This window comes from Urocampus carinirostris, unplaced genomic scaffold (genome assembly GCF_059441175.1).
Source record: "Urocampus carinirostris isolate Australia breed hairy pipefish unplaced genomic scaffold, RoL_Ucar_1.0 HiC_scaffold_62, whole genome shotgun sequence".
NCBI classification, from domain to species: domain Eukaryota; kingdom Metazoa; phylum Chordata; class Actinopteri; order Syngnathiformes; family Syngnathidae; genus Urocampus; species Urocampus carinirostris.
The window spans coordinates 40001-60000 of record NW_028283169.1 but is presented as its reverse complement, the minus strand read 5'-3'; the positions used below and the strand labels follow the sequence as shown (position 1 = coordinate 60000).

Below are 20000 nucleotides of genomic sequence, written 5' to 3'. Positions count from 1 at the left end.
TGCCACAGTTATCCAAGTAACGGTGGAGCGATCAAAGGAACCATAACTGATTTAATGAGCCGTTCGCAGTTTCACTGTACTGGCCATTCGTACTTAGACATGCATGGCTTAATCTTGAAAACAAGCATATGCTACTGGCAGGATCAACCAGAGTGCGTCTGCCGCCGGGGGGGCGCTGCTGGTGGCGGTGCGGCCCTGGTCCGGGACGAGGCTGTGGCTACAGCCGGGCCCGGGGGGCCGCGCGACACTCGTATACGTTCGGACGGGCTGACGAGCGGGTGTCGTGAAACGATGTTTCGCGCGGAGCCCTAGCACGCGTGGCGTCGGGCTCCGCGACGGTCGGACGTCTGGGTGTGGCTCGAGACGGAAGCTCGACCTCGGTTCGTCTTGGTTCTGCCGCCAAAAGGTTCACGCCGAGGCATGGTTTCGCAAGAGGGCCCCGCGAGTGCCAGCCGTGGATCCCGCCTCACTCGTAACTCGTATCGGATTCGTCCGGCCTCACTTTCGTTCGCACATCGGACAGTTATACGTGTGCTTTAGTAGCTTCCGTTCCCTCTTAGTGAGGCCGTCCGTACGTACCGCCCCAGCTCTTTCTGAGGCGGGTATCCACTCGGCTCGGGGGGGCCCAACGTTTGCCTAGTATCCTCGGCGCTGGAGCTTGACCCGCAAAGCCGGAGGAGCCGCACGCCCGAACACCGGCTTGCGCCGGCCGACGTGGGCCCTCCGAGGCGGGTCTCGTGTGCCAATCGCTCAGTTGGGGAACCGGCAGGCCCGTGGGCCGACGCCGGCTCACCCGGGGGTGAAGGGTGCTTCGATGGAGGCCCCCTGTCAGCCTCCGCGGAAGTCCGGCTTCAATACTTTAAAGTTTGAAAAACTTAGACATTTTTCGAGAACCGGAGCTTAGAGGGGTACATGCAAAAGCCAGGGCCGCGGGAAGCGCCCTAAATACTTCAATACTTTAAAATTTGAAAAACTTAGAAATTTTTCGAGAACCGGCATCTTCCCTCGGTAATTGCGAGATGCGAGGCCGCCCCTAGCCTCTGCTCTGTCGGACTCAATGGTCACGGGTGGCCGCTGATTAGCCCTGGTGCTCACCTCTCAAAATTGCGAGTCCCTAATATAATTCTGGCTGTCGGCTGGAGAAGGGGGTATAAAATCGGCACTTGAGGGAACGCCGGGCCCTCAAGTTCGGGGCCCTCTAGCGGATTTTTGAGGTACTGCACTCCCATTGGAAATGCATTGCCCATAGGAATACATGGGCGCTCCGTCCACTACAATGTAATTCCCTCACAATATCTGCCCCCGCGTGGCCGCGCGATGCTACTGCTGCCCCGTTGGGAATGAATGGGCCTTTCGGAGGCCATAAATACAGCGCCGCTGCATGGATTTTGGCGGTACTGCGGCTGTCGCTGAAAATACATGGACCCGTCTGAATGAATGGGCCTTTCGGATTCCATAAACCCAGCGCCGCTGCATGGATTTTGGCGGTACTGCGGCTGTCGCTGAAAATACATGGACCCGTCTGAATGAATGGGCCTTTCGGAGGCCATAAACTCAGCGCCGCTGCATGGATTTTGGCGGTACTGCGGCTGTCGCTGAAAATACATGGACCCGTCTGAATGAATGGACAAAATATAAATCAGACACTACAGAACACAAGCATAATCCAAGATTACAAAATCATCTCAGCCTTTAAAAGAAACAAAAACCTGAAAGACTACTTAGTAAAAAGTAAATTACCAGAAATCAACATAACACAAACGCAGGGCCCCACATTCTACAAACAAGCCACCACAGTTAGGAACACCGTCACCAACACAAACTACCTAATTAAACAAACAATCACACCTGCTACGGAAAACTGAAAATACATGGACCCGTCTGAATGTATGGGCCTTTCGGAGGCCATAAACTCAGCCAGCGCCGGGCCAGTGTTTGGGGTATTGTGCCCGCCACTAGTGGCTGAATACATAATAATAATAATAATAATAATAATTCCCTTGTATTGTCATTCTGTGTAACAATGTACACAGAACGAAATGTCGATTGCACTGGGCTAGTGTTGAGGGAACGTCGGGCCCTCAAGTTCGGTGGCTTGGAGCGGATTTTTGAGGTACTGCACTCCCATTGGGAATGCATGGGCGCTCCGTCCACTACAATGTAATTCCCTCACAATATCTGCCCCCGCGTGGCCGCGCGATGCTACTGCTGCCCCGTTGGGAATGAATGGGCCTTTCGGAGGCCATAAATACAGCGCCGCTGCATGGATTTTGGCGGTACTGCGGCTGTCGTTGAAAATACATGGACCCGTCTGAATGAATGGGCCTTTCGGATTCCATAAACCCAGCGCCGCTGCATGGATTTTGGCGGTACTGCGGCTGTCGCTGAAAATACATGGACCCGTCTGAATGAATGGGCCTTTCGGAGGCCATAAACTCAGCGCCGCTGCATGGATTTTGGCGGTACTGCGGCTGTCGCTGAAAATACATGGACCCGTCTGAATGAATGGACAAAATATAAATCAGACACTACAGAACACAAGCATAATCCAAGATTACAAAATCATCTCAGCCTTTAAAAGAAACAAAAACCTGAAAGACTACTTAGTAAAAAGTAAATTACCAGAAATCAACATAACACAAACGCAGGGCCCCACATTCTACAAACAAGCCACCACAGTTAGGAACACCGTCACCAACACAAACTACCTAATTAAACAAACAATCACACCTGCTACGGAAAACTGAAAATACATGGACCCGTCTGAATGTATGGGCCTTTCGGAGGCCATAAACTCAGCCAGCGCCGGGCCAGTGTTTGGGGTATTGTGCCCGCCACTAGTGGCTGAATACATAATAATAATAATAATAATAATAATTCCCTTGTATTGTCATTCTGTGTAACAATGTACACAGAACGAAATGTCGATTGCACTGGGCTAGTGTTGAGGGAACGTCGGGCCCTCAAGTTCGGTGGCTTGGAGCGGATTTTTGAGGTACTGCACTCCCATTGGAAATGCATGGGCGCTCCGTCCACTACAATGTAATTCCCTCACAATATCTGCCCCCGCGTGGCCGCGCGATGCTACTGCTGCCCCGTTGGGAATGAATGGGCCTTTCGGAGGCCATAAATACAGCGCCGCTGCATGGATTTTGGCGGTACTGCGGCTGTCGTTGAAAATACATGGACCCGTCTGAATGAATGGGCCTTTCGGATTCCATAAACCCAGCGCCGCTGCATGGATTTTGGCGGTACTGCGGCTGTCGCTGAAAATACATGGACCCGTCTGAATGAATGGGCCTTTCGGAGGCCATAAACTCAGCGCCGCTGCATGGATTTTGGCGGTACTGCGGCTGTCGCTGAAAATACATGGACCCGTCTGAATGAATGGACAAAATATAAATCAGACACTACAGAACACAAGCATAATCCAAGATTACAAAATCATCTCAGCCTTTAAAAGAAACAAAAACCTGAAAGACTACTTAGTAAAAAGTAAATTACCAGAAATCAACATAACACAAACGCAGGGCCCCACATTCTACAAACAAGCCACCACAGTTAGGAACACCGTCACCAACACAAACTACCTAATTAAACAAACAATCACACCTGCTACGGAAAACTGAAAATACATGGACCCGTCTGAATGTATGGGCCTTTCGGAGGCCATAAACTCAGCCAGCGCCGGGCCAGTGTTTGGGGTATTGTGCCCGCCACTAGTGGCTGAATACATAATAATAATAATAATAATAATAATTCCCTTGTATTGTCATTCTGTGTAACAATGTACACAGAACGAAATGTCGATTGCACTGGGCTAGTGTTGAGGGAACGTCGGGCCCTCAAGTTCGGTGGCTTGGAGCGGATTTTTGAGGTACTGCACTCCCATTGGAAATGCATGGGCGCTCCGTCCACTACAATGTAATTCCCTCACAATATCTGCCCCCGCGTGGCCGCGCGATGCTACTGCTGCCCCGTTGGGAATGAATGGGCCTTTCGGAGGCCATAAATACAGCGCCGCTGCATGGATTTTGGCGGTACTGCGGCTGTCGTTGAAAATACATGGACCCGTCTGAATGAATGGGCCTTTCGGATTCCATAAACCCAGCGCCGCTGCATGGATTTTGGCGGTACTGCGGCTGTCGCTGAAAATACATGGACCCGTCTGAATGAATGGACAAAATATAAATCAGACACTACAGAACACAAGCATAATCCAAGATTACAAAATCATCTCAGCCTTTAAAAGAAACAAAAACCTGAAAGACTACTTAGTAAAAAGTAAATTACCAGAAATCAACATAACACAAACGCAGGGCCCCACATTCTACAAACAAGCCACCACAGTTAGGAACACCGTCACCAACACAAACTACCTAATTAAACAAACAATCACACCTGCTACGGAAAACTGAAAATACATGGACCCGTCTGAATGTATGGGCCTTTCGGAGGCCATAAACTCAGCCAGCGCCGGGCCAGTGTTTGGGGTATTGTGCCCGCCACTAGTGGCTGAATACATAATAATAATAATAATAATAATAATTCCCTTGTATTGTCATTCTGTGTAACAATGTACACAGAACGAAATGTCGATTGCACTGGGCTAGTGTTGAGGGAACGTCGGGCCCTCAAGTTCGGTGGCTTGGAGCGGATTTTTGAGGTACTGCACTCCCATTGGAAATGCATGGGCGCTCCGTCCACTACAATGTAATTCCCTCACAATATCTGCCCCCGCGTGGCCGCGCGATGCTACTGCTGCCCCGTTGGGAATGAATGGGCCTTTCGGAGGCCATAAATACAGCGCCGCTGCATGGATTTTGGCGGTACTGCGGCTGTCGCTGAAAATACATGGACCCGTCTGAATGAATGGGCCTTTCGGATTCCATAAACCCAGCGCCGCTGCATGGATTTTGGCGGTACTGCGGCTGTCGCTGAAAATACATGGACCCGTCTGAATGAATGGGCCTTTCGGAGGCCATAAACTCAGCGCCGCTGCATGGATTTTGGCGGTACTGCGGCTGTCGCTGAAAATACATGGACCCGTCTGAATGAATGGACAAAATATAAATCAGACACTACAGAACACAAGCATAATCCAAGATTACAAAATCATCTCAGCCTTTAAAAGAAACAAAAACCTGAAAGACTACTTAGTAAAAAGTAAATTACCAGAAATCAACATAACACAAACGCAGGGCCCCACATTCTACAAACAAGCCACCACAGTTAGGAACACCGTCACCAACACAAACTACCTAATTAAACAAACAATCACACCTGCTACGGAAAACTGAAAATACATGGACCCGTCTGAATGTATGGGCCTTTCGGAGGCCATAAACTCAGCCAGCGCCGGGCCAGTGTTTGGGGTATTGTGCCCGCCACTAGTGGCTGAATACATAATAATAATAATAATAATAATAATTCCCTTGTATTGTCATTCTGTGTAACAATGTACACAGAACGAAATGTCGATTGCACTGGGCTAGTGTTGAGGGAACGTCGGGCCCTCAAGTTCGGTGGCTTGGAGCGGATTTTTGAGGTACTGCACTCCCATTGGGAATGCATGGGCGCTCCGTCCACTACCATGTAATTCCCTCACAATATCTGCCCCTGCGTGGCCGCGGGATGCTACTGCAGCCCCGTTGGTAATGAATGGGCCTTTCGGAGGCCATAAATACAGCGCCGCTGCATGGATTTTGGCGGTACTGCTGCTGTCGCTGAAAATACATGGACCCGTCTGAATGAATGGGCCTTTCGGAGGCCATAAACTCAGCGCCTCTGCATGGATTTTGGCGGTACTGCGGCTGTCGCTGAAAATACATGGACCCGTCTGAATGAATGGGCCTTTCGGAGGCCATAAACTCAGCGCCGCTGCATGGATTTTGGCGGTACTGCGGCTGTCGCTGAAAATACATGGACCCGTCTGAATGAATGGACAAAATATAAATCAGACACTACAGAACACAAGCATAATCCAAGATTACAAAATCATCTCAGCCTTTAAAAGAAACAAAAACCTGAAAGACTACTTAGTAAAAAGTAAATTACCAGAAATCAACATAACACAAACGCAGGGCCCCACATTCTACAAACAAGCCACCACAGTTAGGAACACCGTCACCAACACAAACTACCTAATTAAACAAACAATCACACCTGCTACGGAAAACTGAAAATACATGGACCCGTCTGAATGTATGGGCCTTTCGGAGGCCATAAACTCAGCCAGCGCCGGGCCAGTGTTTGGGGTATTGTGCCCGCCACTAGTGGCTGAATACATAATAATAATAATAATAATAATAATAATTCCCTTGTATTGTCATTCTGTGTAACAATGTACACAGAACGAAATGTCGATTGCACTGGGCTAGTGTTGAGGGAACGTCGGGCCCTCAAGTTCGGTGGCTTGGAGCGGATTTTTGAGGTACTGCACTCCCATTGGAAATGCATGGGCGCTCCGTCCACTACCATGTAATTCCCTCACAATATCTGCCCCTGCGTGGCCGCGGGATGCTACTGCAGCCCCGTTGGTAATGAATGGGCCTTTCGGAGGCCATAAATACAGCGCCGCTGCATGGATTTTGGCGGTACTGCTGCTGTCGCTGAAAATACATGGACCCGTCTGAATGAATGGGCCTTTCGGAGGCCATAAACTCAGCGCCTCTGCATGGATTTTGGCGGTACTGCGGCTGTCGCTGAAAATACATGGACCCGTCTGAATGAATGGACAAAATATAAATCAGACACTACAGAACACAAGCATAATCCAAGATTACAAAATCATCTCAGCCTTTAAAAGAAACAAAAACCTGAAAGACTACTTAGTAAAAAGTAAATTACCAGAAATCAACATAACACAAACGCAGGGCCCCACATTCTACAAACAAGCCACCACAGTTAGGAACACCGTCACCAACACAAACTACCTAATTAAACAAACAATCACACCTGCTACGGAAAACTGAAAATACATGGACCCGTCTGAATGTATGGGCCTTTCGGAGGCCATAAACTCAGCCAGCGCCGGGCCAGTGTTTGGGGTATTGTGCCCGCCACTAGTGGCTGAATACATAATAATAATAATAATAATAATAATTCCCTTGTATTGTCATTCTGTGTAACAATGTACACAGAACGAAATGTCGATTGCACTGGGCTAGTGTTGAGGGAACGTCGGGCCCTCAAGTTCGGTGGCTTGGAGCGGATTTTTGAGGTACTGCACTCCCATTGGAAATGCATGGGCGCTCCGTCCACTACCATGTAATTCCCTCACAATATCTGCCCCTGCGTGGCCGCGGGATGCTACTGCAGCCCCGTTGGTAATGAATGGGCCTTTCGGAGGCCATAAATACAGCGCCGCTGCATGGATTTTGGCGGTACTGCTGCTGTCGCTGAAAATACATGGACCCGTCTGAATGAATGGGCCTTTCGGAGGCCATAAACTCAGCGCCTCTGCATGGATTTTGGCGGTACTGCGGCTGTCGCTGAAAATACATGGACCCGTCTGAATGAATGGGCCTTTCGGAGGCCATAAATCCAGCGCCGCTGCATGGATTTTGGCGGTACTGCGGCTGTCGCTGAAAATACATGGACCCGTCTGAATGAATGGACAAAATATAAATCAGACACTACAGAACACAAGCATAATCCAAGATTACAAAATCATCTCAGCCTTTAAAAGAAACAAAAACCTGAAAGACTACTTAGTAAAAAGTAAATTACCAGAAATCAACATAACACAAACGCAGGGCCCCACATTCTACAAACAAGCCACCACAGTTAGGAACACCGTCACCAACACAAACTACCTAATTAAACAAACAATCACACCTGCTACGGAAAACTGAAAATACATGGACCCGTCTGAATGTATGGGCCTTTCGGAGGCCATAAACTCAGCCAGCGCCGGGCCAGTGTTTGGGGTATTGTGCCCGCCACTAGTGGCTGAATACATAATAATAATAATAATAATAATAATTCCCTTGTATTGTCATTCTGTGTAACAATGTACACAGAACGAAATGTCGATTGCACTGGGCTAGTGTTGAGGGAACGTCGGGCCCTCAAGTTCGGTGGCTTGGAGCGGATTTTTGAGGTACTGCACTCCCATTGGAAATGCATGGGCGCTCCGTCCACTACCATGTAATTCCCTCACAATATCTGCCCCTGCGTGGCCGCGGGATGCTACTGCAGCCCCGTTGGTAATGAATGGGCCTTTCGGAGGCCATAAATACAGCGCCGCTGCATGGATTTTGGCGGTACTGCTGCTGTCGCTGAAAATACATGGACCCGTCTGAATGAATGGGCCTTTCGGAGGCCATAAACTCAGCGCCTCTGCATGGATTTTGGCGGTACTGCGGCTGTCGCTGAAAATACATGGACCCGTCTGAATGAATGGGCCTTTCGGAGGCCATAAATCCAGCGCCGCTGCATGGATTTTGGCGGTACTGCGGCTGTCGCTGAAAATACATGGACCCGTCTGAATGAATGGACAAAATATAAATCAGACACTACAGAACACAAGCATAATCCAAGATTACAAAATCATCTCAGCCTTTAAAAGAAACAAAAACCTGAAAGACTACTTAGTAAAAAGTAAATTACCAGAAATCAACATAACACAAACGCAGGGCCCCACATTCTACAAACAAGCCACCACAGTTAGGAACACCGTCACCAACACAAACTACCTAATTAAACAAACAATCACACCTGCTACGGAAAACTGAAAATACATGGACCCGTCTGAATGTATGGGCCTTTCGGAGGCCATAAACTCAGCCAGCGCCGGGCCAGTGTTTGGGGTATTGTGCCCGCCACTAGTGGCTGAATACATAATAATAATAATAATAATAATAATTCCCTTGTATTGTCATTCTGTGTAACAATGTACACAGAACGAAATGTCGATTGCACTGGGCTAGTGTTGAGGGAACGTCGGGCCCTCAAGTTCGGTGGCTTGGAGCGGATTTTTGAGGTACTGCACTCCCATTGGAAATGCATGGGCGCTCCGTCCACTACCATGTAATTCCCTCACAATATCTGCCCCTGCGTGGCCGCGGGATGCTACTGCAGCCCCGTTGGTAATGAATGGGCCTTTCGGAGGCCATAAATACAGCGCCGCTGCATGGATTTTGGCGGTACTGCTGCTGTCGCTGAAAATACATGGACCCGTCTGAATGAATGGGCCTTTCGGAGGCCATAAACTCAGCGCCTCTGCATGGATTTTGGCGGTACTGCGGCTGTCGCTGAAAATACATGGACCCGTCTGAATGAATGGGCCTTTCGGAGGCCATAAATCCAGCGCCGCTGCATGGATTTTGGCGGTACTGCGGCTGTCGCTGAAAATACATGGACCCGTCTGAATGAATGGACAAAATATAAATCAGACACTACAGAACACAAGCATAATCCAAGATTACAAAATCATCTCAGCCTTTAAAAGAAACAAAAACCTGAAAGACTACTTAGTAAAAAGTAAATTACCAGAAATCAACATAACACAAACGCAGGGCCCCACATTCTACAAACAAGCCACCACAGTTAGGAACACCGTCACCAACACAAACTACCTAATTAAACAAACAATCACACCTGCTACGGAAAACTGAAAATACATGGACCCGTCTGAATGTATGGGCCTTTCGGAGGCCATAAACTCAGCCAGCGCCGGGCCAGTGTTTGGGGTATTGTGCCCGCCACTAGTGGCTGAATACATAATAATAATAATAATAATAATAATTCCCTTGTATTGTCATTCTGTGTAACAATGTACACAGAACGAAATGTCGATTGCACTGGGCTAGTGTTGAGGGAACGTCGGGCCCTCAAGTTCGGTGGCTTGGAGCGGATTTTTGAGGTACTGCACTCCCATTGGAAATGCATGGGCGCTCCGTCCACTACCATGTAATTCCCTCACAATATCTGCCCCTGCGTGGCCGCGGGATGCTACTGCAGCCCCGTTGGTAATGAATGGGCCTTTCGGAGGCCATAAATACAGCGCCGCTGCATGGATTTTGGCGGTACTGCTGCTGTCGCTGAAAATACATGGACCCGTCTGAATGAATGGGCCTTTCGGAGGCCATAAACTCAGCGCCTCTGCATGGATTTTGGCGGTACTGCGGCTGTCGCTGAAAATACATGGACCCGTCTGAATGAATGGGCCTTTCGGAGGCCATAAATCCAGCGCCGCTGCATGGATTTTGGCGGTACTGCGGCTGTCGCTGAAAATACATGGACCCGTCTGAATGAATGGACAAAATATAAATCAGACACTACAGAACACAAGCATAATCCAAGATTACAAAATCATCTCAGCCTTTAAAAGAAACAAAAACCTGAAAGACTACTTAGTAAAAAGTAAATTACCAGAAATCAACATAACACAAACGCAGGGCCCCACATTCTACAAACAAGCCACCACAGTTAGGAACACCGTCACCAACACAAACTACCTAATTAAACAAACAATCACACCTGCTACGGAAAACTGAAAATACATGGACCCGTCTGAATGTATGGGCCTTTCGGAGGCCATAAACTCAGCCAGCGCCGGGCCAGTGTTTGGGGTATTGTGCCCGCCACTAGTGGCTGAATACATAATAATAATAATAATAATAATAATTCCCTTGTATTGTCATTCTGTGTAACAATGTACACAGAACGAAATGTCGATTGCACTGGGCTAGTGTTGAGGGAACGTCGGGCCCTCAAGTTCGGTGGCTTGGAGCGGATTTTTGAGGTACTGCACTCCCATTGGAAATGCATGGGCGCTCCGTCCACTACCATGTAATTCCCTCACAATATCTGCCCCTGCGTGGCCGCGGGATGCTACTGCAGCCCCGTTGGTAATGAATGGGCCTTTCGGAGGCCATAAATACAGCGCCGCTGCATGGATTTTGGCGGTACTGCTGCTGTCGCTGAAAATACATGGACCCGTCTGAATGAATGGGCCTTTCGGAGGCCATAAACTCAGCGCCTCTGCATGGATTTTGGCGGTACTGCGGCTGTCGCTGAAAATACATGGACCCGTCTGAATGAATGGGCCTTTCGGAGGCCATAAATCCAGCGCCGCTGCATGGATTTTGGCGGTACTGCGGCTGTCGCTGAAAATACATGGACCCGTCTGAATGAATGGACAAAATATAAATCAGACACTACAGAACACAAGCATAATCCAAGATTACAAAATCATCTCAGCCTTTAAAAGAAACAAAAACCTGAAAGACTACTTAGTAAAAAGTAAATTACCAGAAATCAACATAACACAAACGCAGGGCCCCACATTCTACAAACAAGCCACCACAGTTAGGAACACCGTCACCAACACAAACTACCTAATTAAACAAACAATCACACCTGCTACGGAAAACTGAAAATACATGGACCCGTCTGAATGTATGGGCCTTTCGGAGGCCATAAACTCAGCCAGCGCCGGGCCAGTGTTTGGGGTATTGTGCCCGCCACTAGTGGCTGAATACATAATAATAATAATAATAATAATAATTCCCTTGTATTGTCATTCTGTGTAACAATGTACACAGAACGAAATGTCGATTGCACTGGGCTAGTGTTGAGGGAACGTCGGGCCCTCAAGTTCGGTGGCTTGGAGCGGATTTTTGAGGTACTGCACTCCCATTGGAAATGCATGGGCGCTCCGTCCACTACCATGTAATTCCCTCACAATATCTGCCCCTGCGTGGCCGCGGGATGCTACTGCAGCCCCGTTGGTAATGAATGGGCCTTTCGGAGGCCATAAATACAGCGCCGCTGCATGGATTTTGGCGGTACTGCTGCTGTCGCTGAAAATACATGGACCCGTCTGAATGAATGGGCCTTTCGGAGGCCATAAACTCAGCGCCTCTGCATGGATTTTGGCGGTACTGCGGCTGTCGCTGAAAATACATGGACCCGTCTGAATGAATGGGCCTTTCGGAGGCCATAAATCCAGCGCCGCTGCATGGATTTTGGCGGTACTGCGGCTGTCGCTGAAAATACATGGACCCGTCTGAATGAATGGACAAAATATAAATCAGACACTACAGAACACAAGCATAATCCAAGATTACAAAATCATCTCAGCCTTTAAAAGAAACAAAAACCTGAAAGACTACTTAGTAAAAAGTAAATTACCAGAAATCAACATAACACAAACGCAGGGCCCCACATTCTACAAACAAGCCACCACAGTTAGGAACACCGTCACCAACACAAACTACCTAATTAAACAAACAATCACACCTGCTACGGAAAACTGAAAATACATGGACCCGTCTGAATGTATGGGCCTTTCGGAGGCCATAAACTCAGCCAGCGCCGGGCCAGTGTTTGGGGTATTGTGCCCGCCACTAGTGGCTGAATACATAATAATAATAATAATAATAATAATTCCCTTGTATTGTCATTCTGTGTAACAATGTACACAGAACGAAATGTCGATTGCACTGGGCTAGTGTTGAGGGAACGTCGGGCCCTCAAGTTCGGTGGCTTGGAGCGGATTTTTGAGGTACTGCACTCCCATTGGAAATGCATGGGCGCTCCGTCCACTACCATGTAATTCCCTCACAATATCTGCCCCTGCGTGGCCGCGGGATGCTACTGCAGCCCCGTTGGTAATGAATGGGCCTTTCGGAGGCCATAAATACAGCGCCGCTGCATGGATTTTGGCGGTACTGCTGCTGTCGCTGAAAATACATGGACCCGTCTGAATGAATGGGCCTTTCGGAGGCCATAAACTCAGCGCCTCTGCATGGATTTTGGCGGTACTGCGGCTGTCGCTGAAAATACATGGACCCGTCTGAATGAATGGGCCTTTCGGAGGCCATAAATCCAGCGCCGCTGCATGGATTTTGGCGGTACTGCGGCTGTCGCTGAAAATACATGGACCCGTCTGAATGAATGGACAAAATATAAATCAGACACTACAGAACACAAGCATAATCCAAGATTACAAAATCATCTCAGCCTTTAAAAGAAACAAAAACCTGAAAGACTACTTAGTAAAAAGTAAATTACCAGAAATCAACATAACACAAACGCAGGGCCCCACATTCTACAAACAAGCCACCACAGTTAGGAACACCGTCACCAACACAAACTACCTAATTAAACAAACAATCACACCTGCTACGGAAAACTGAAAATACATGGACCCGTCTGAATGTATGGGCCTTTCGGAGGCCATAAACTCAGCCAGCGCCGGGCCAGTGTTTGGGGTATTGTGCCCGCCACTAGTGGCTGAATACATAATAATAATAATAATAATAATAATTCCCTTGTATTGTCATTCTGTGTAACAATGTACACAGAACGAAATGTCGATTGCACTGGGCTAGTGTTGAGGGAACGTCGGGCCCTCAAGTTCGGTGGCTTGGAGCGGATTTTTGAGGTACTGCACTCCCATTGGAAATGCATGGGCGCTCCGTCCACTACCATGTAATTCCCTCACAATATCTGCCCCTGCGTGGCCGCGGGATGCTACTGCAGCCCCGTTGGTAATGAATGGGCCTTTCGGAGGCCATAAATACAGCGCCGCTGCATGGATTTTGGCGGTACTGCTGCTGTCGCTGAAAATACATGGACCCGTCTGAATGAATGGGCCTTTCGGAGGCCATAAACTCAGCGCCTCTGCATGGATTTTGGCGGTACTGCGGCTGTCGCTGAAAATACATGGACCCGTCTGAATGAATGGGCCTTTCGGAGGCCATAAATCCAGCGCCGCTGCATGGATTTTGGCGGTACTGCGGCTGTCGCTGAAAATACATGGACCCGTCTGAATGAATGGACAAAATATAAATCAGACACTACAGAACACAAGCATAATCCAAGATTACAAAATCATCTCAGCCTTTAAAAGAAACAAAAACCTGAAAGACTACTTAGTAAAAAGTAAATTACCAGAAATCAACATAACACAAACGCAGGGCCCCACATTCTACAAACAAGCCACCACAGTTAGGAACACCGTCACCAACACAAACTACCTAATTAAACAAACAATCACACCTGCTACGGAAAACTGAAAATACATGGACCCGTCTGAATGTATGGGCCTTTCGGAGGCCATAAACTCAGCCAGCGCCGGGCCAGTGTTTGGGGTATTGTGCCCGCCACTAGTGGCTGAATACATAATAATAATAATAATAATAATAATTCCCTTGTATTGTCATTCTGTGTAACAATGTACACAGAACGAAATGTCGATTGCACTGGGCTAGTGTTGAGGGAACGTCGGGCCCTCAAGTTCGGTGGCTTGGAGCGGATTTTTGAGGTACTGCACTCCCATTGGAAATGCATGGGCGCTCCGTCCACTACCATGTAATTCCCTCACAATATCTGCCCCTGCGTGGCCGCGGGATGCTACTGCAGCCCCGTTGGTAATGAATGGGCCTTTCGGAGGCCATAAATACAGCGCCGCTGCATGGATTTTGGCGGTACTGCTGCTGTCGCTGAAAATACATGGACCCGTCTGAATGAATGGGCCTTTCGGAGGCCATAAACTCAGCGCCTCTGCATGGATTTTGGCGGTACTGCGGCTGTCGCTGAAAATACATGGACCCGTCTGAATGAATGGGCCTTTCGGAGGCCATAAATCCAGCGCCGCTGCATGGATTTTGGCGGTACTGCGGCTGTCGCTGAAAATACATGGACCCGTCTGAATGAATGGACAAAATATAAATCAGACACTACAGAACACAAGCATAATCCAAGATTACAAAATCATCTCAGCCTTTAAAAGAAACAAAAACCTGAAAGACTACTTAGTAAAAAGTAAATTACCAGAAATCAACATAACACAAACGCAGGGCCCCACATTCTACAAACAAGCCACCACAGTTAGGAACACCGTCACCAACACAAACTACCTAATTAAACAAACAATCACACCTGCTACGGAAAACTGAAAATACATGGACCCGTCTGAATGTATGGGCCTTTCGGAGGCCATAAACTCAGCCAGCGCCGGGCCAGTGTTTGGGGTATTGTGCCCGCCACTAGTGGCTGAATACATAATAATAATAATAATAATAATAATTCCCTTGTATTGTCATTCTGTGTAACAATGTACACAGAACGAAATGTCGATTGCACTGGGCTAGTGTTGAGGGAACGTCGGGCCCTCAAGTTCGGTGGCTTGGAGCGGATTTTTGAGGTACTGCACTCCCATTGGAAATGCATGGGCGCTCCGTCCACTACCATGTAATTCCCTCACAATATCTGCCCCTGCGTGGCCGCGGGATGCTACTGCAGCCCCGTTGGTAATGAATGGGCCTTTCGGAGGCCATAAATACAGCGCCGCTGCATGGATTTTGGCGGTACTGCTGCTGTCGCTGAAAATACATGGACCCGTCTGAATGAATGGGCCTTTCGGAGGCCATAAACTCAGCGCCTCTGCATGGATTTTGGCGGTACTGCGGCTGTCGCTGAAAATACATGGACCCGTCTGAATGAATGGGCCTTTCGGAGGCCATAAATCCAGCGCCGCTGCATGGATTTTGGCGGTACTGCGGCTGTCGCTGAAAATACATGGACCCGTCTGAATGAATGGACAAAATATAAATCAGACACTACAGAACACAAGCATAATCCAAGATTACAAAATCATCTCAGCCTTTAAAAGAAACAAAAACCTGAAAGACTACTTAGTAAAAAGTAAATTACCAGAAATCAACATAACACAAACGCAGGGCCCCACATTCTACAAACAAGCCACCACAGTTAGGAACACCGTCACCAACACAAACTACCTAATTAAACAAACAATCACACCTGCTACGGAAAACTGAAAATACATGGACCCGTCTGAATGTATGGGCCTTTCGGAGGCCATAAACTCAGCCAGCGCCGGGCCAGTGTTTGGGGTATTGTGCCCGCCACTAGTGGCTGAATACATAATAATAATAATAATAATAATAATTCCCTTGTATTGTCATTCTGTGTAACAATGTACACAGAACGAAATGTCGATTGCACTGGGCTAGTGTTGAGGGAACGTCGGGCCCTCAAGTTCGGTGGCTTGGAGCGGATTTTTGAGGTACTGCACTCCCATTGGAAATGCATGGGCGCTCCGTCCACTACCATGTAATTCCCTCACAATATCTGCCCCTGCGTGGCCGCGGGATGCTACTGCAGCCCCGTTGGTAATGAATGGGCCTTTCGGAGGCCATAAATACAGCGCCGCTGCATGGATTTTGGCGGTACTGCTGCTGTCGCTGAAAATACATGGACCCGTCTGAATGAATGGGCCTTTCGGAGGCCATAAACTCAGCGCCTCTGCATGGATTTTGGCGGTACTGCGGCTGTCGCTGAAAATACATGGACCCGTCTGAATGAATGGGCCTTTCGGAGGCCATAAATCCAGCGCCGCTGCATGGATTTTGGCGGTACTGCGGCTGTCGCTGAAAATACATGGACCCGTCTGAATGAATGGACAAAATATAAATCAGACACTACAGAACACAAGCATAATCCAAGATTACAAAATCATCTCAGCCTTTAAAAGAAACAAAAACCTGAAAGACTACTTAGTAAAAAGTAAATTACCAGAAATCAACATAACACAAACGCAGGGCCCCACATTCTACAAACAAGCCACCACAGTTAGGAACACCGTCACCAACACAAACTACCTAATTAAACAAACAATCACACCTGCTACGGAAAACTGAAAATACATGGACCCGTCTGAATGTATGGGCCTTTCGGAGGCCATAAACTCAGCCAGCGCCGGGCCAGTGTTTGGGGTATTGTGCCCGCCACTAGTGGCTGAATACATAATAATAATAATAATAATAATAATTCCCTTGTATTGTCATTCTGTGTAACAATGTACACAGAACGAAATGTCGATTGCACTGGGCTAGTGTTGAGGGAACGTCGGGCCCTCAAGTTCGGTGGCTTGGAGCGGATTTTTGAGGTACTGCACTCCCATTGGAAATGCATGGGCGCTCCGTCCACTACCATGTAATTCCCTCACAATATCTGCCCCTGCGTGGCCGCGGGATGCTACTGCAGCCCCGTTGGTAATGAATGGGCCTTTCGGAGGCCATAAATACAGCGCCGCTGCATGGATTTTGGCGGTACTGCTGCTGTCGCTGAAAATACATGGACCCGTCTGAATGAATGGGCCTTTCGGAGGCCATAAACTCAGCGCCTCTGCATGGATTTTGGCGGTACTGCGGCTGTCGCTGAAAATACATGGACCCGTCTGAATGAATGGGCCTTTCGGAGGCCATAAATCCAGCGCCGCTGCATGGATTTTGGCGGTACTGCGGCTGTCGCTGAAAATACATGGACCCGTCTGAATGAATGGACAAAATATAAATCAGACACTACAGAACACAAGCATAATCCAAGATTACAAAATCATCTCAGCCTTTAAAAGAAACAAAAACCTGAAAGACTACTTAGTAAAAAGTAAATTACCAGAAATCAACATAACACAAACGCAGGGCCCCACATTCTACAAACAAGCCACCACAGTTAGGAACACCGTCACCAACACAAACTACCTAATTAAACAAACAATCACACCTGCTACGGAAAACTGAAAATACATGGACCCGTCTGAATGTATGGGCCTTTCGGAGGCCATAAACTCAGCCAGCGCCGGGCCAGTGTTTGGGGTATTGTGCCCGCCACTAGTGGCTGAATACATAATAATAATAATAATAATAATAATTCCCTTGTATTGTCATTCTGTGTAACAATGTACACAGAACGAAATGTCGATTGCACTGGGCTAGTGTTGAGGGAACGTCGGGCCCTCAAGTTCGGTGGCTTGGAGCGGATTTTTGAGGTACTGCACTCCCATTGGAAATGCATGGGCGCTCCGTCCACTACCATGTAATTCCCTCACAATATCTGCCCCTGCGTGGCCGCGGGATGCTACTGCAGCCCCGTTGGTAATGAATGGGCCTTTCGGAGGCCATAAATACAGCGCCGCTGCATGGATTTTGGCGGTACTGCTGCTGTCGCTGAAAATACATGGACCCGTCTGAATGAATGGGCCTTTCGGAGGCCATAAACTCAGCGCCTCTGCATGGATTTTGGCGGTACTGCGGCTGTCGCTGAAAATACATGGACCCGTCTGAATGAATGGGCCTTTCGGAGGCCATAAATCCAGCGCCGCTGCATGGATTTTGGCGGTACTGCTGCTGTCGTTGAAAATACATGGACCCGTCTGAATGTATGGGCCTTTCGGAGGCCATATACTCAGCGCCGGGCCGGTGTTTGGGGAATCGTGCCCGCCACTAGTGGCTGAGAACTTGGCTAGTGTTGGGGGACTTGTGCCCGCCACTAGTGGCTGAAATCCGGGCCGGTGTTTGGGGATATGCGCGCGTATTATCGGGCCGGTGTTTGGGGATATGCGCGCGTATTATCGGACCGGTGTTTGGGGAATTGTGCGCGTATTATCGGGCCGGTGTTTGGGGATATGCGCGCGTATTATCGGACCGGTGTTTGGGGAATTGTGCCCGCCACTAGTGGCTGAGAACTGGGCTAGTGTTGGGGGACTTGTGCCCTCCAATAGTGGCTGAAATCCGCGCCGGTGTTTGGGGAATTGTGCGCGTATTATCGGGCCGGTGTTTGGGGATATGCGCGCGTATTATCGGACCGGTGTTTGGGGAATCGTGCCCGCCACTAGTGGCTGAATCCCGGGCTAGTGTTGGGGGACTTGTGCCCGCCAATAGTGGCTGAAATCCGCGCCGGTGTTTGGGGAATTGTGCGCGTATTATCGGGCCGGTGTTTGGGGATATGCGCGCGTATTATCGGACCGGTGTTTGGGGAATCGTGCCCGCCACTAGTGGCTGAATCCCGGGCTAGTGTTGGGGGACTTGTGCCCGCCAATAGTGGCTGAAATCCGCGCCGGTGTTTGGGGAATTGTGCGCGTATTATCGGGCCGGTGTTTGGGGATATGCGCGCGTATTATCGGGCCGGTGTTTGGGGAATCGTGCCCGCCACTAGTGGCTGAATCCCGGGCTAGTGTTGGGGGACTTGTGCCCGCCAATAGTGGCTGAAATCCGGGCCGGTGTTTGGGGAATTGTGCGCGTATTATCGGGCCGGTGTTTGGGGATATGCGCGCGTATTATCGGGCCGGTGTTTGGGGATATGCGCGCGTATTATCGGACCGGTGTTTGGGGAATTGTGCCCGCCACTAGTGGCTGAATCCCGGGCTAGTGTTGGGGGACTAGTGGTCGTAAAACCGGGCCGGTGTTTGGGGACTTATAGGCCGACACTAGTGGCTCAAAACCGGGCTGCCGTTTGGGGACTTGTCGGGCCAACATTGGCTTGCAGCACTTGGAAAATTGCACTAAGTCCGATTGTCGGGTCACCAGGGGCTCGTGGGACTTAGAATTTGTGCCACTCCCCGGCCAGTGTTTGGGGACTGGCTGCCGCCTCCTGTGGGCCGGTCCCCGGCTGGTGTTTGGGGACCGGCTGCCGCCTCCTGTGGGCCGGTCCCCGGCCGGTGTTTGGGGACCGGCTGCCGCCTCTTGTGGGCCGGTCCCCGGCTGGTGTTTGGGGACCGGCTGCCGCCTCCTGTGGGCCGGTCCCCGGCCGGTGTTTGGGGACCGGCTGCCGCCTCTTGTGGGCCGGTCCCCGGCTGGTGTTTGGGGACCGGCTGCCGCCTCTTGTGGGCCGGTCCCCGGCTGGTGTTTGGGGACTGGCTGCCGCCTCTTGTGGTTCGTCTTCCGGCTTGGGTTAGGGACTTGCGCTGGTTGGGGGGAATTTTCGCTCGTCGGGTCACCAGGGGCTCGCGGGAGCTTGCGTTTGGGGACTGGCTGCCGCCTCTTGTGGGCCGGTCCCCGGCTGGTGTTTGGGGACTGGCTGCCGCCTCTTGTGGTTCGTCTCCTGGCTTGCGTTTGGGGACTGGCTGCCGCCTCTTGTGGGCCGGTCCCCGGCTGGTGTTTGGGGACTGGCTGCCGCCTCTTGTGGTTCGTCTCCTGGCTTGCGTTTGGGGACTGGCTGCCGCCTCTTGTGGGCCGGTCCCCGGC

General features: G+C 49.5%; 1 non-coding gene across 1 annotated transcript in view; it reads right to left on the bottom strand.

Annotated features, from left to right (window-relative positions):
• The window catches only part of LOC148345267 (18S ribosomal RNA), a 1987-nt gene extending 1833 nt beyond the window's left edge, over positions 1 to 154 (bottom strand). Inside the window, exon 1 of the ribosomal RNA XR_015848739.1 lies at positions 1 to 154. This exon is cut by the window's left edge and continues 1833 nt beyond it. This is a non-coding gene — a ribosomal RNA (18S ribosomal RNA).
• Positions 155 to 20000: the final 19846 nt, after the last annotated feature.